The sequence below is a fragment of the Eurosta solidaginis genome, chromosome X, assembly GCF_040869045.1.
Source record: "Eurosta solidaginis isolate ZX-2024a chromosome X, ASM4086904v1, whole genome shotgun sequence".
Lineage (NCBI taxonomy): Eukaryota > Metazoa > Arthropoda > Insecta > Diptera > Tephritidae > Eurosta > Eurosta solidaginis.
In genome coordinates, this window is record NC_090324.1 from 7,880,211 (window position 1) to 7,894,293 (window position 14,083).

The 14,083-nt window shown below is 37.1% G+C and overlaps 1 long non-coding RNA gene across 3 annotated transcripts in view; it reads left to right on the forward strand.

The window, feature by feature from the left end:
• LOC137234625 (uncharacterized) overlaps positions 1 to 13,005 on the forward strand; it is a 633,582-nt gene extending 620,577 nt beyond the window's left edge. Inside the window, exon 5 of one of the 3 annotated variants that reach the window (XR_010947847.1) lies at positions 12,886 to 13,005. This is a non-coding gene — a long non-coding RNA (uncharacterized lncRNA). Of the gene's footprint in view, positions 1 to 2,218; positions 2,238 to 12,885 lie in introns of those variants that run through there. The other 2 variants (XR_010947843.1, XR_010947846.1) reach the window with 2 other exon arrangements.
• The last annotated feature ends 1,078 nt before the right edge of the window (positions 13,006 to 14,083 follow it).

A 14,083-nucleotide genomic window follows, 5' to 3' on the forward strand; every position in this document is an offset into this window, starting at 1 on the left:
GCGATCGACGACGTACTAAGGGAACAAATAGGGAAATGCTGCTACGTTTACGTCGATGATGTTATTATATTTTCAGAAACCGAAGAGGAGCATGTCGAACATATTGAGTGGGTCTTAAAAAGGTTACATGAGGCTAATATGAGGGTTTCTCGCGAAAAATCGCAATTTTTTAAAGAGGACGTTGAATACTTGGGCTTCGTAGTATCTAGAGGAGGCATTAAAACAAGCCCTAGCAAGATAGATGCTATTCACAAATATGAGAAACCCTCCACTCTTTTCAACGTTAGATCATTTCTGGGTCTGGCAAGCTATTACCGTTGCTTTATAAAGGATTTTGCTTCAATAGTGAAACCACTAACGGATATGCTGAAAGGAGACAATGGCAAGGTTAGTGCCACCCAATCAAAAAAAAATTAAAAGTGGAATTAGACGAAAAACAATCACAAGCTTATAATAAATTAAAAGAGGTCCTTACATCAGAGGACGTCATGTTACTCTACCCAGATTCCAGGAGGCCATTTTATCTAACGACGGATGCCTCGTCTTTGGGTTTGGGGGCAGTGCTCTTACAGGACGGTAAGCCAATTACCTTTATTTCACGAACTCTGAAAGATCGTGAACAAAACTTCGCAACTAACGAGCGCGAGCTACTCGCGATAGTCTGGGCCTTAAAAAGTCTTAGAAATTATCTCTATGGCGTAAAGAATTTAAATATTTTTACAGATCATCAGCCACTGACATTTGCGGTTTCAGACCGAAACCCAAATGCGAAAATTAAACGATGGAAAGCGTTTATCGACGAGCACAACGCTCAAATCTTTTACAAACCCGGTAGAGAAAACCATGTTGCCGATGCTCTGTCACGACAGAACATCCACACTCTAGAAGAGGAAAGTCAATCAGATTTAGCTACAGTTCATAGCGAAATATCGCTATCTTATACGGTGGAAGCATCCGAAAAACCGCTAAATTGTTTTCGAAACCAAATTGTTTTAGAGGAAGCCAACTTGAACCTAAAACGGAATTTTATATATTTCGGCGAGAAAACTCGTCATGTTATTCAATTCATAAATAAAGATAATCTCATTGAAGAAATTAAAATAGCTGTGAACCCAAATGTGGTAAACGCCATACATTGCGCTTTGCCAATACTGGCCAGCATACAACATGAACTTATAAGGTGCTTTCCGGCAACAAAGTTCTGGCGCTGTAAAAATATGGTGACCGACATTGTAAATAAAGACGAACAGAGGGAGATTGTTGTTGCCGAACATAATCGAGCAAATAGAGCTGCCCAGGAGAATGTCAAGCAAATCCTTCGTGATTATTACTTCCCAAAAATGACCAAACTGGCAAATGAAGTGGTCGCGAATTGTAAGATCTGCAGTAAGGCCAAATACGATAGGCACCCACGAAAGCAGGAGTATACACCATACTCCAACACCGGTCCCATCCTATACCGGAGAAATTTTGCACATTGACATATTCTCAACAGATAAAAAATACTTTTTGACCTGTCTCGACAAGTTTTCGAAATTTGCTGTGGTACAGGCTATACCATCTCGAACAGTCTCAGATATAAAATACCCAATTATTCAACTAATGAATATATTCCCAGGGACAAAGACTGTTTATTGTGATAACGAGGCCTCTTTAAATTCTGAAACGTTAACCTCGTTACTAAAAAATAGCTTCAATGTTGACATCGTCAACGCGCCACCTCTTCATAGCACCTCGAATGGGCAGGTTGAACGCCTCCATAGTACACTTTTGGAGATAGCCAGATGTCTGAAATTGGACAGAAAAATCTGCGAGACGACAGACCTTATATTACTGGCAACAATTGAATACAACCGAACGATTCATTCGGTGACCAATGAAAAACCGATTGATATAGTTCACGCTACAGCAACCGACATGAGAAATGAGATAACCATGAAAATAACGAAAGCACAACAGGCACAATTGGAAAGAAATAACCCTTCCAGACAGAATAGGGTGTTCGACGTAGGGGAACGCGTATTAGTAAAGACGAATAGACGACTGGGAAATAAACTGTCCCCTCTATATGTCGAAGAAAGGGTTGAGGCAGATCTAGGAACCACGGTTCTCATAAAAGGGAGGGTGGTCCATAAGGACAACCTGAGATGAAAACCGTGGAATATCTTTCAATATTATAAGGTAAATTAAAAGAAGGTTATTTTCCCCCATCTTTCAGGATCCCCATTATGATGCTCTCCATCCAAACGGCAATAGCAAAATTGACGGACTACTCGACTTCCGATTTTATACCGATCCAGGATGGCGACGTAACAGTTTGGACACACTTCGGCTATCTTAAGCATAGCACCAATCTTACGGTATATAAAGAAATAGTAGAAGAAACGAAAGGACTAACAACGCATTTCCCTTTATCCCATATGAGAATGCTACTCGACTCAGACATTTCACACATAAAAGTTCTTTTAACTGGACATTCACCATATACAGGCTAGCAGTATTAACATTTTAGGTACTGCTCTAAAGATGATTGCAGGAACCCCCGACTTCGAAGACTTTGAAAACTTAAAATTTCGGCAGCAAGAGCTAATAGAATCAGAGGGACATCAGATAGAAATAAAACACAAGGATACAGGAAAAATTAATCCAGCTAACGGAAACAGTTAACAAAATTATTAAAAACGCAAAGGCTGTACAGATCGATACTCATCATTTGTAGGAAACGCTGCTTGCGCGAAATAGAATCCTTATAACCGAAATCGAGACTTTAATTTCAACCATAACCCTTGCAAAGATAGGAATCACAAATCCCCTGATGCTAAACTCGGAAGATGTAAAAAATATTTTTGAGGCACGCTCTACCAATACAACAATTACTGACCTAATGGAGGTATCATATATCAAAGCCCTTTTAGATGGGAGCCTTCTGCATTTCATAATAAAGTATCCTAAACCTACATTACTTTGTAAGAAAATTATTATTTTCCCTGTTCAACACAATGGAACTATCCTGCACCTTGGGAACAACAACAACGTTGCCGACTGTGGGAATCAAAATTTGGCGATTGGGAACTGCAATACAACACTCACAACAACTTTTTGCAAAAGATTGCAGCATTCCACATACGCACAACAGCTGTATTCGAATAATGTTGCTCACTGCAGTGCTTGCCCTAGCAACCTTGAACCTATTACTGTGGTTGACGATGGCATTATCATTATAAACGATAACACCGCTTTGATCAAAACTGGCGAAGACTCCGAAAAAACAATAAGGGGAACTTATTTACTTTCCTTCGACGATGAAGTTTACGTTAACGGATCTAACTGTGTAAACCGAAACGGCATGTTAAAGAAATTACCAGGGCCAGCGGCGACCGGTGTCCTTAATATCACCAACCATCAAGAAGTATTGAGTCTTCCATACCTTCACAGGATAAGTATGGAAAATCTGCGCTTTATCGCAAAAATTGAATCAAGAACTATGACGGGGCCAACAATATCAGGCTTCGCTAGCATTATATTGATTATCGTTTGTTACACTCTAGCTAAAATATGGCAAAGGAGAAGGAAAAGACGCCAATGCCAAGACCTTCAGCATGTCATTGATAACAAGAAGTCCGTGGACGGCCTTCACTTAGAAGGGGAGGACTTAACACAAGCTAATGCTTCTCAATAATTCTGTCCGCGCATGGCCTGTGTCAGCGAATATCCATTCTCACGCTGACGGTAAGCCACAACGATTGCGTAACATGAGCAGTGCTATGAAACAACAATTTGCGCCCATGGCCTGTGTCAGCGAATATCAGTTAACACAAGCTAATGCTTCTCAATAATTCTGTGCGCGCATGGCCTGTGTCAGCGAATATCCATTCTCACGCTGACGGATAAGCCACAACGATTGCATGACATGAGCAGTGCTATGAAGCAGCAATTTGGCCTGTGTCAGCGAATATCCATTCACGCTAGCAGGTGCAGCTCAACGCTGGCAGCGATTAAGAGCGCAAGCGTCTGTGTCACTTTGGCTGCCTTCAAGACTAAGGTGCAGGGTTTTTAAGTAGGCACTTTAGAATGTAAGTTCAGTTAGTTTTTGGCATGACAATGAATAAAACGTATTATTGTAATAAACTCTAAATTGCAAATGACTTTTAATGGATTACCATGAAACAGTAAAACTTATAAGGGCGACGAATTCGCATTAAAATTCAGAGAGATTAGGAGACAGGCATACGAGTCGGTAGGTTTTTGACTACCGACCGAGAGTACACCTGAAGGGGTTTGACTTCATTTGTACTAAAGTATATTCGTCTGGAGGCTTTATTACTCCATTCGACCGCAGAGGTTGGCCGAGGGTTTTATTACCTCAGTCACCTCTTACAAAGCAAGGGAATAAGCTAGGAGTAGAAATAGAATTTTATTAAATAAATACTTAAAACGTTTTTTACATGAAATAAACAGGGTTATTCATTTAGAAGGACCGGTAGGAATTTCTACTTTCAGGAACCCTGGACAGACTGAGACTAACCCCGGCAAAACCAAAGTAAAAGTCCGTCACAATATATTACTAACAAAAGCTATTAGTGGTAAGCTGAAGCGATGTGCAGCAATTGTCCAAAATTCAGGTTTAAATGCACCTTATCTCCACCGCGCAAACCACAACTTGAATATGGCTATTTTTCACACATGTGACATTGCACCGATGCGCAACTGCTTGGCGACGGTCAAAAAGTGGTCAGTATCTTTCGAAATCTATCGGGATGTCGGCTGATCGATGTATACATAAAGTCCAAAGTGGATGAAAAGCTACTCTCCACAACACAACATGCGTATGCCAAAGGCATGTCGGTAGACAATGCACTGCATATGGTGGTAACAAGCTTAGAGGATGCCCTGGAATATACGGCTTGCGCAGATGACGTTGCAATTTTCATAAGTGGAAAGTGCCTTCCAACGATTAGCTCTTTGATGGATCGGGCGTCTGGGGATACTCATGCCTGGGCATCTAATGTTTGATTGACAGTTGATAAGATCTTGTTTACTAAGAGGTACAAGGTCCCAAATTGGACCAGGCCTAGGTTAGAAGGGGTGGCCCTATAGGAGAAATCTTGCGAAAAATATCTAGGTATCATCCTAGACAGTAAGCTTTAATGGAAGCTCAAAGTGGAGTAGAAGCTGAAGACGGCCTCCACGGTACTTTGTGCATGTAAAAGAATGCTGGATTGGACGTGGGGTATATCGCCCTCTCTTTCTCATTTGGTATTTACATCGATTCCTATACTATGGAATTATTATTTGGTGGAAAGCCACACAAAAAAAGAACCTATCAAAAAAAATTAGAGAGGGTATGCAGGCTATCAATGCATATCATTACAAGCGTGTGTGTGCAGTTCTGCAAACACATTTACCGTCTCCTTCAAATCATTGCGATACTTCCAGTCACAGTATTTGCACAGCTGCTTTTGATGACTTTACATTTTGAGTGATCATTGCGTGACGACAGTGTAGTTTACGTTTTAAATACGTTTAATATTTACCTCCAACGTTTGCCAAATATAAAGCCGGAATATTGAAATTGTATTGTGTCGCTTTATTTAAAAGTTTTACATTAATTAATGAGGATACGCCATCACAATCAGCTCGATGCCTGACCCATAAGATTATACTGCCGGAATGCATACGATTCCGGTCAGTGACTCATGGAAAAGCATGTTTTTTACGTTATTGGAATGCACCAGATTCCAATCAACACAGTACTGTCTTGTTCCTCCTTAATGATACATGTTGATAAATGTTCCTCCATCCTTAAACGAGATAGTTCCTGTTTTTTATGGAAGAAATAAAATGCCGTCAAATTAAATTAGCTTGTATCTCTTAAATTAGATAGGCAAGTATTGCATTACGTATAGTGGCAAAAGTACATTCAAGACTGATACAAGTCATTGTAGTGCGCGCACCAGATAAGAAGATGATTATTTTTAGCAAAGTTTCGACGACAAGGGGGTAAATAGAAAGGAACGTAGTGTCTGGATACTCTAGAGGGAACCGCAAAAAACAAGCGGCTGAGAAGGTCCGCACAATCAATTTCTCCAATAATGAGGTTATGGATGAACAATACCCCCAGCAATGTTCTCCGATTTTCCAGAGTGGGTAAGTTAATAAGAAGAAGTATACTTCTGTATGGAGGAAGGTGGAGACTTGAGTCCCAATTAAGGCCGCGCAATGCAAATATAAAAAATTGCTTTTGAACTGACTCAAGACGCTTTATATGCTTTTGAGAAACAGGGGACCAAACGCATGAGCAATACTCGAGTAGTGGGCGAACCAGCGATGTGTAAAGAACCTTAGTGAGGTACGGATCATCGAACTCTTTAGCCCATCTTTTAACAAATCCAAGTAAATCCAACGCTTTGTTGGCAATAGATGAAATATGCATGTTAAAATTCAATTTCGGATCAAAAAGGACACCTAGATCATTTGCAATAGATATACGCTCCAAAGGCCTACCATCTATTACATAAGGTTTCAATGCTGGCTTCACTCGGTGAAATATCATATGCTTACATTTAGAGCAATTTAAAGCTAGTAAATTTGTTGTGCACCAACATTGCAACGAGTCCAAATCGGCCTGAAGAAGATCCAAGGAACTCAAATCGGTAGGACAGTAAGTGTAGCAAAGTTTTACATCATCCGCATACATTATAGTATGGGAATATAATATTGTCTGTGGCAAGTCGTTAATGAAAAGGGCAAGGAGGAAAGGGCCTAGATGACTTCCCTGGGGTACGTCGGAGGAAACTCTGAACGATTCCGACAGATTGCACTTGAACAGGACTTTTTGGGTCCGGTTAGAAAGATAGCTTTTCAGCCACATTAATGGGCGAAAGCCCAGTAAATCAAGCTTATGAATAAGTAACTCATGGTTGACGGTATCAAATGCTTTGCTGAAGTCCGTGTAGATGACATCCGTTTGCTTGTTCGCTAAAAATTCTTCCATAACTTCAGAGGTGAATACAAGCAAATTTGTAGTGGTTGACCTTTGACGAATGAAACCGTGTTGGCATGGAGATAAAAGACTAGAACACTGATACTGGAGTTGACTGGAAACAATCTGTTCAAAGGCTTTAGGAATGACTGAAAGTTTAGCAACACCCCTGTAGTTTTCAACTTTTGACCTACTACCTTTTCTATGCAGGGGTATAATAAAAGACTGTTTCCAAAATGCCGGGAATGACGCAGATCCCAGAGATAGCTCAAATAATTTTAAAATAGGCTCATACATGTTTTCGGCGCAGTACCCAAGCACGCAACTAGGAACACCGTCCGGTCCCGGAGAAAAGGTGGGCTTCAAAGATTGAAGACTCTGAAGAACAATATTACTATCAATAGCAGGATTCCTAATGGAATTCGAGCTATCTAAGCGATAGGGATATTGACCGGAATGAAAATCACTGGATGAATACGTGGACTTAAAGAACTCGGAAAATAGTTCAGCAACGTCGTCATCAGTGCAAGCTTTTTTACCTCCAAAGGTTAATGAGGAAGGATACCCAGAAGTTTTCCGCTTTGAATTTACGAAACTGTAAAACTTTTTTGGATTTCTAAAAAATTGGGAAACTCATGTTGAGCAGTGAGAGTTAAAAAGTTTGAATCACTTATATTAACCCAACTAACTGTTGGCAAGTTAAAGTCACCAACAACAACAAGTCGATCGTTGTCTCCCAACTGCGAATGCAAATCGCAGATGGCCGAGTTATGACTAGCATAAACATCCATATCCGAACGAGATGGTATATACGAACAGCAAACAATTACGCTATAGGTTCCGAATGAAAGCCTAATTGCTATGAATTCGATATGAGAGATATTGTCCAGCGAAATCAACTCAGATTATAGGTTAGATTTAACAGCAATAAGGACACCTCCCGCTCTAGAGATGCGATCACGCCGATAAACAGCATATTTATTTGAAAAAACCTCAGAATTGTAATTATCAGGCTTTAGCCAGGTCTCCATAAACGCTACAACTTGTGCAGAAAAGTTGAAAGAATTAAGGAAGAATGGAACAAGTTTTGATCGTAAACCACGAACATTTTGGTATCAATGAATCCTTCAAAAATTGCCGAAGCAATTGTTTTTGCTGATTTGTCTGTCACAGCGACTGTTACCAGGTTTTTAGTCATGTCGCAAATCATGGTAAATGCGAACTTGTTACCATATTTGGATACAGGTAGGGGTCCTATTTTGTCAATTACTAGTATATCGAATGGTTTGCAAGGAGTTGGTGTTAAAACAAGTTTTTCTTTTGTTTTAGGTTTAACCTTATTTAAAAGACAATCATTACAACTTTTGATTTATTTCGATATATCACTAAAAAGATTTTGTTCGTAGTTTTGCGTATAATTTTTTCATTCCGCAATGTCCACCAGAAATGGAATCATTATGGTAAATTTTCATTAGCTTTAATTTTGTATCCTCATCTGTTACTGTCTCCACTGGATCTGTTAAGATAATTTCTAATGATTTTAAAATTTTATTTCCAATATTTTTGAAATTTGTAATAGTGTAATGTTCGAACAAAATATCGTTTTTAGGCCATTCAATCTGCTTAATTTTGCGTTTGCCGGCTTCTGATTCAAACCTCGAAAGTAATTTCTCTAAAGTCATTATTTCGTTAACAAGCTCAAAACTAAGTAACTCGAGTTGCTTATGTTTAATATGCGCAAAAATTCTTAAACTTGTTGTTTTATTATTTTTATCGTAAGTAATTTCAGATCTTATTCGTGGAATCTTTTTTGAAAAATTAAATGGAAATTTGTCGTAGACATGTAAAGTAAGTTGTTTTTCGTCGTCTTTTTCTGTTTTCCTAGGTAGGCTATTGTCGTTTTGCGGTTTTGCCATTGATCTTGTCTGTACTGCTAAAATTTGTTTGTTCGATTCCTTAAACTCATCGATTGTAGTACGAGATAGTGCATCAGAACCAACGTTTGATTTATCCTTTATATAAACTATAGTAAAGTTGTATTCTGCTAATTCTAGCCTTATTCTTGAATGTTTTGAAGAGGGGTCTTTCATGTTGAATTGGTATACTAGAGGTCTATGGTCTGACTTTACGATGAAATGTGTGCCATAAACGTATGGTCGAAACTACTTTATTGCGAAATAGATAGCTAAGAGCCCCAATTCTATAATTGGTTTTTTTCTGCTCTGCTTTATTAAATGCTTTAGAAGCGAAATAAATTGGTAAATCACTACCTTGCTGTTCTTGACTTAAAATAGCGCCACATCCAGTTGTGGAAGCATCAACGGTAATAATGAATTGCTTAGTAAAATCTGGATATTGAAGTAATTTTGGTGAAAGTAACGCTGCTTTCAAAGATAAAAATGCCCTTTCGCACTCTACATCCCATACAAATTCAACTCTTTTTCTACTTAATCGATTTAGAGGCGCTGCCAGAGACGCAAAATTTGGTATAAACCTTCTGTATTAGTTTGCAAACGCGACGAATCGTCGTACTGCGTCTTTATCAGTTGGTTTTGTATCCTTTTTAATTGCGTTTATTTTGGAGTCGTCTGGCAACAAACCTTTGGCTGAACATTTGTGACCTAAAAATGTTACTTTTGGTCGTAAAAAGTTGCACTTATTTGTGTTAGGTTTGAGATTGAAAGACCTACAAGTGTTGTAAACTTTTGAAAGATTTTATATATGGTGTGATTCACTACAACCTATGACGATAATATCGTCGACGTACAAAAATGCGACGTTGGGTGGTATACCCGAAAAAGCTATTGTCATCATTAGTGAAAATGAATTTGGTGCTATATTTAAACCGAATGGAAGTACTTTCCATCTAAATGCACCTCGGTCAGTGCTGAAAGAAGTAATGGCACATGAGTCAGGATGCAAGGGGATTTGATGAAATACCGAAAAAAGATCTAATGTCGAAAAATACTTTGCCCTACCGAGATTGTCTAAAATATCGTCAACTCTAGCTAGTGGAAATTTATCAGCAATGAGTTTTTTGTTTACTGCGCGAAAATCTACCCACATACGATAAGCTTTTTGACCATTAGTATCCTTCTTTGGGACTACAATCAAAGGACTATTGTAATTAAAGTAACTGGGTTCAGCCAAATCGTTGTCTAACAGTTTATTTACTTGGCGATTTATTTCTTCGCGTTGAGAGTATGGCAATCGATGGTTTTTAGCGTATACCGGCTCATTTTCTGTCAATCTTAATTTTTGCTCGTAGAAGTTGTTTAAAGTCATTTTGTCCGTGTCAAGAGCGAAAATGTCGGTATAATCTATGCAAAGGTCAATTAATTTACTTAGAGCATGTTGAGGTATTTGATTTTTTTAAATTGAAATAAGTTTTTTCGTACGTTTGTCTTCTGTTTCTGTCTTATTAATTGTATAAACATTTTAATTGGAAAGTTTTTCTGTCCGAATACTGTTTCTTTTCACATACTTGACATCATCCGTGGTGTTTATGACTTTAATTATTGGGTTACTGGAATCAACAATGCACCTAGCTGTAAAAACGCCTTTTTCAATTTCCTGCGAGGCCACGAAAAGTGGCTCGGGTCAACCTCCTAAATCAAAAAGTCTGAATATTTCACATCTGGGAGGAATGATACAACTGTCGCTTTCTGTTCCGTCCAGGATTGGTATCGCGACTTTTTCATTACCTACCCAAAAGGAAATACTATTTCTTTCATAATTAATAATGCATTTGTTAATTTTCAGGAAATATTTACCCAGTATGCTATCGGATGGAATATTAAAGTCTTCATTTAGTACATGTAAAGTATGTTTAATAGAAAATTTTGAAAATTTTAAATTTGCTGTAATTTTACCTAAAGTAGAAACTGAATTAGAAGTGACACCGGTAATGTTAATAATGTCGTTTGCATTTAAAAACATATTACTGTCTATACATGATATTTTTATTAAAGAAATTTCTGCTTGAGTGTCTACTAGGAAAGAACAAAATTTTTGTGACTCGTTAAGTTGTAATTCTATGAAATCTGAATAATTTAAGTTTAAAAAATATATGCCTATTGGTGAGGGAAATTCGCTTACTAGGTGTGTTCGTCCTCCCTCAGTGTTCGTTCCTGAGGGGCACTCGCGTTTAAAGCGCGGACATCTGCATTTCTACCTTTACCGTTTGACGATCTTGAATTGTTACCTCTATTGTTGCTATTAGTTGAATTTGTATTTGCACGTGTATTACTATTGTTATTATTTTGGTATCTATTTCTGTTATCATATCGATATCGCTGACTATTGTTACCGTTACGGTTGCTATTGTATGAAAATGAACTATTATTTCTATAACCAGTATAGCTGCGATTTGGGTAAAAACCACTATAACTACCACGTGAATTTCTGAATGTATTGTTACCACTTGATCGAAAAGCTAAAACCTGACGCTCTGTTACTTCGTTATTACGTTCTACAATTAATTTCGCTATTACGTCTTTCAGATCAGTAAATGCCGTTGAGGCTAAAATGGTTTTAACTAAATTGGATTTTGCGTTTAAACGATAAATGTTAACCGTTTGTTCGACTGCCATTTCATGAGCTTTCGCTTGAGTGATCCCTTCAATAATAAGAGACCGCTCAAGTGAGCCAGCTAAATCTTCAACTTTTTTGGCAAAATCTGTATAATTGTTATTGTTAACGTGCAACGCAGCAATTTTCCCTGCTACAACTTTCGAGTTGTCTGGTTTGATTCTACTACGTAGAGCTACTTTAATTTCATTGACTGAAGTTACTTGTCGTGGTATTGCTTCACTGGCTTTACCCTTTAGTTTTGATTTTAAAAATGCTATAAAGGTATTAGTTAGATCTCCAGTAGCGAACTGTTCAAGTAATTCAATTTTGTCTATAAAAGTCTCAAGTGCTAGAGGATCACCGCTGTAGTTTTCTCTAATAAAATTAGCACATGTGTTAATGAAAGTTTTCTTTTCCTCAAGTGTTGCCATGATTTGATTGTTAAGATCTGAAGCCGAATTAGAAGAAGGTGAGGCAAAGTTTGTACTAATTGGATCGTTAAGATCTGGGTTTACGTTAGCAGAAGTTGAAGTTAATTTTGCACTATTTGAATCGTTAAGATTTGAATCTAAATTAGAAGTTAAATTTTTGCTAGAAGAATCTTCGAAGCCTGTGAAATCTGCTGACAAAGATAATTTATTTTCCTGTTTGGTGACTTTTTCGGTCGAAGATGAAGTTAAACTTTCGTAGCTTGAGGCTGATTTATTCGAATCAGATTCTGAATCTGAAGCTTCTTGCACTTGCTTACCACTTCTAAGGTACATATGTAGTTACCAGAATAGCAAAAAGAATTCAGTTCTAATTGCTATGACATTAATGAAGTTACTTATTTGAATGTCTGAATTTATATTTGAAGCTGAAATGTTGAGGAAAAAGAGAAAAAAAAAATTTGTAAAAGGGAACTGATTTACAAGTGAATAGTCGCTAAAGAAATATTTAACAATTTATTGGAAGAATTAATTGAAACTGCAGTATACTTGTATGAAAAATCTGTAATAAGTAATTGGATTTAAAATGGCTCAAAAATATGTAAGTATGAATTAGTAAAAATCTGTTCAAAAATCCATTCATATTCACGAACGCACCGCTTTGTTAAAAAAAAAATCGTATATTTTCACGGACGCGCCGCTTTATTAAAAAAAAAAATCTGAATTGGCTTTTCACGGAAACACCGTTTATATCAAAAAAATTTTAATTAGTTTTTAACGGAACCACCGCATATATCAAAAAATATTAATTGGTTTTTAACTGAACCACCGTATATTTAAAAAAATTTTAATTGGTTTTTAACGGAACCACCGCATATTTCAAAAAAATTATCAGTTTTATAGGATACCTGCAGACTGTTTATCTAGTTCACCTAGTCTTGTATGGTGATATTTTGTTGGAAAATAACGTATTAAAGAAATTCTACCTGGAGTAAGAGAAATTCTAAATGGAAGCTTTGTGAGATGATGATGTAAAATGAATTGATAAATTTTTAAATTAGAAATTTGAAAATATGAAAAATTTGAAGAAATTGTAAATTTGTAAAAATGAGTTTGAGAAAAAATAAAAATTGCAGACTTGAAACTGTTGATAAAATGGTTTGAAATTTTTAAAAATTGTTGAAAACTGAGTAAGTATTAGTGATTAAGTTTAGAATTTGGACGCACGCACCGTTTTAGTAAAAAAATCCAAGTGTTTTATATAAACAGGCGCACCGTTGTAATCAAAATCCAAAATATATTATGCGAACGCACCGCATTTAATAAAGATTGCAATATTTCATATACATACATATGTGTTTAATAAAAAAGACGTAATTAAAAAATTTAATACATATATATATATTATATACTTATTTTCTGCTGCTGGTCTTTGCTGGTTCCTACTGCTGCTTGTACCTTGGTCTTGAAGCTTGAAAATATGCCAATTTACTATGTGTTGTAGTCGTATGTACTAAAATTGGAATCCCAAGAAAATGTTTGGCAGCATGGATTTGAATGTAGCATGAATTTGAGGCGTTTAAAATTTGTGAAATGGTGATATTCATATGAGCGTATTGATGAAATTGTGCTATTCATATGAACGTATTGACGAAATTGTGAAATGGTGTCGTGACTGAATCTACCACGTAAAACTTATTGGCAAATTTGGATTATCCTTTGGCAGACCAATCTTATTTTGGTTACCTCTTCATAACCAAGAAAATCAGATAATTTCACTTTAAAACTTGGAGCTGACACGGGCAAATCCGCCGTTTTGTATTTCGCGCGGCGTGGTTTCGATGCCACGGTCGCCATGTAGTTTACATTTTAAATACGTTTAATATTTACCTCCAACGTTTGCCAAATATAAAGCCGGAATATTGAAATTGTATTGTGCCGCTTTATTAAAAAGTTTTTCTTTAATTAATAGGTAGGCAAGTATATGTAAAATATTATTTAACAATTTATATTGTAATGATTGTATTTTCTCACGACACGAATTACAGCAAGTCTCAATATATAATGGCCGAGCTACTCACGCGCTGGGTTGCATTAGCCC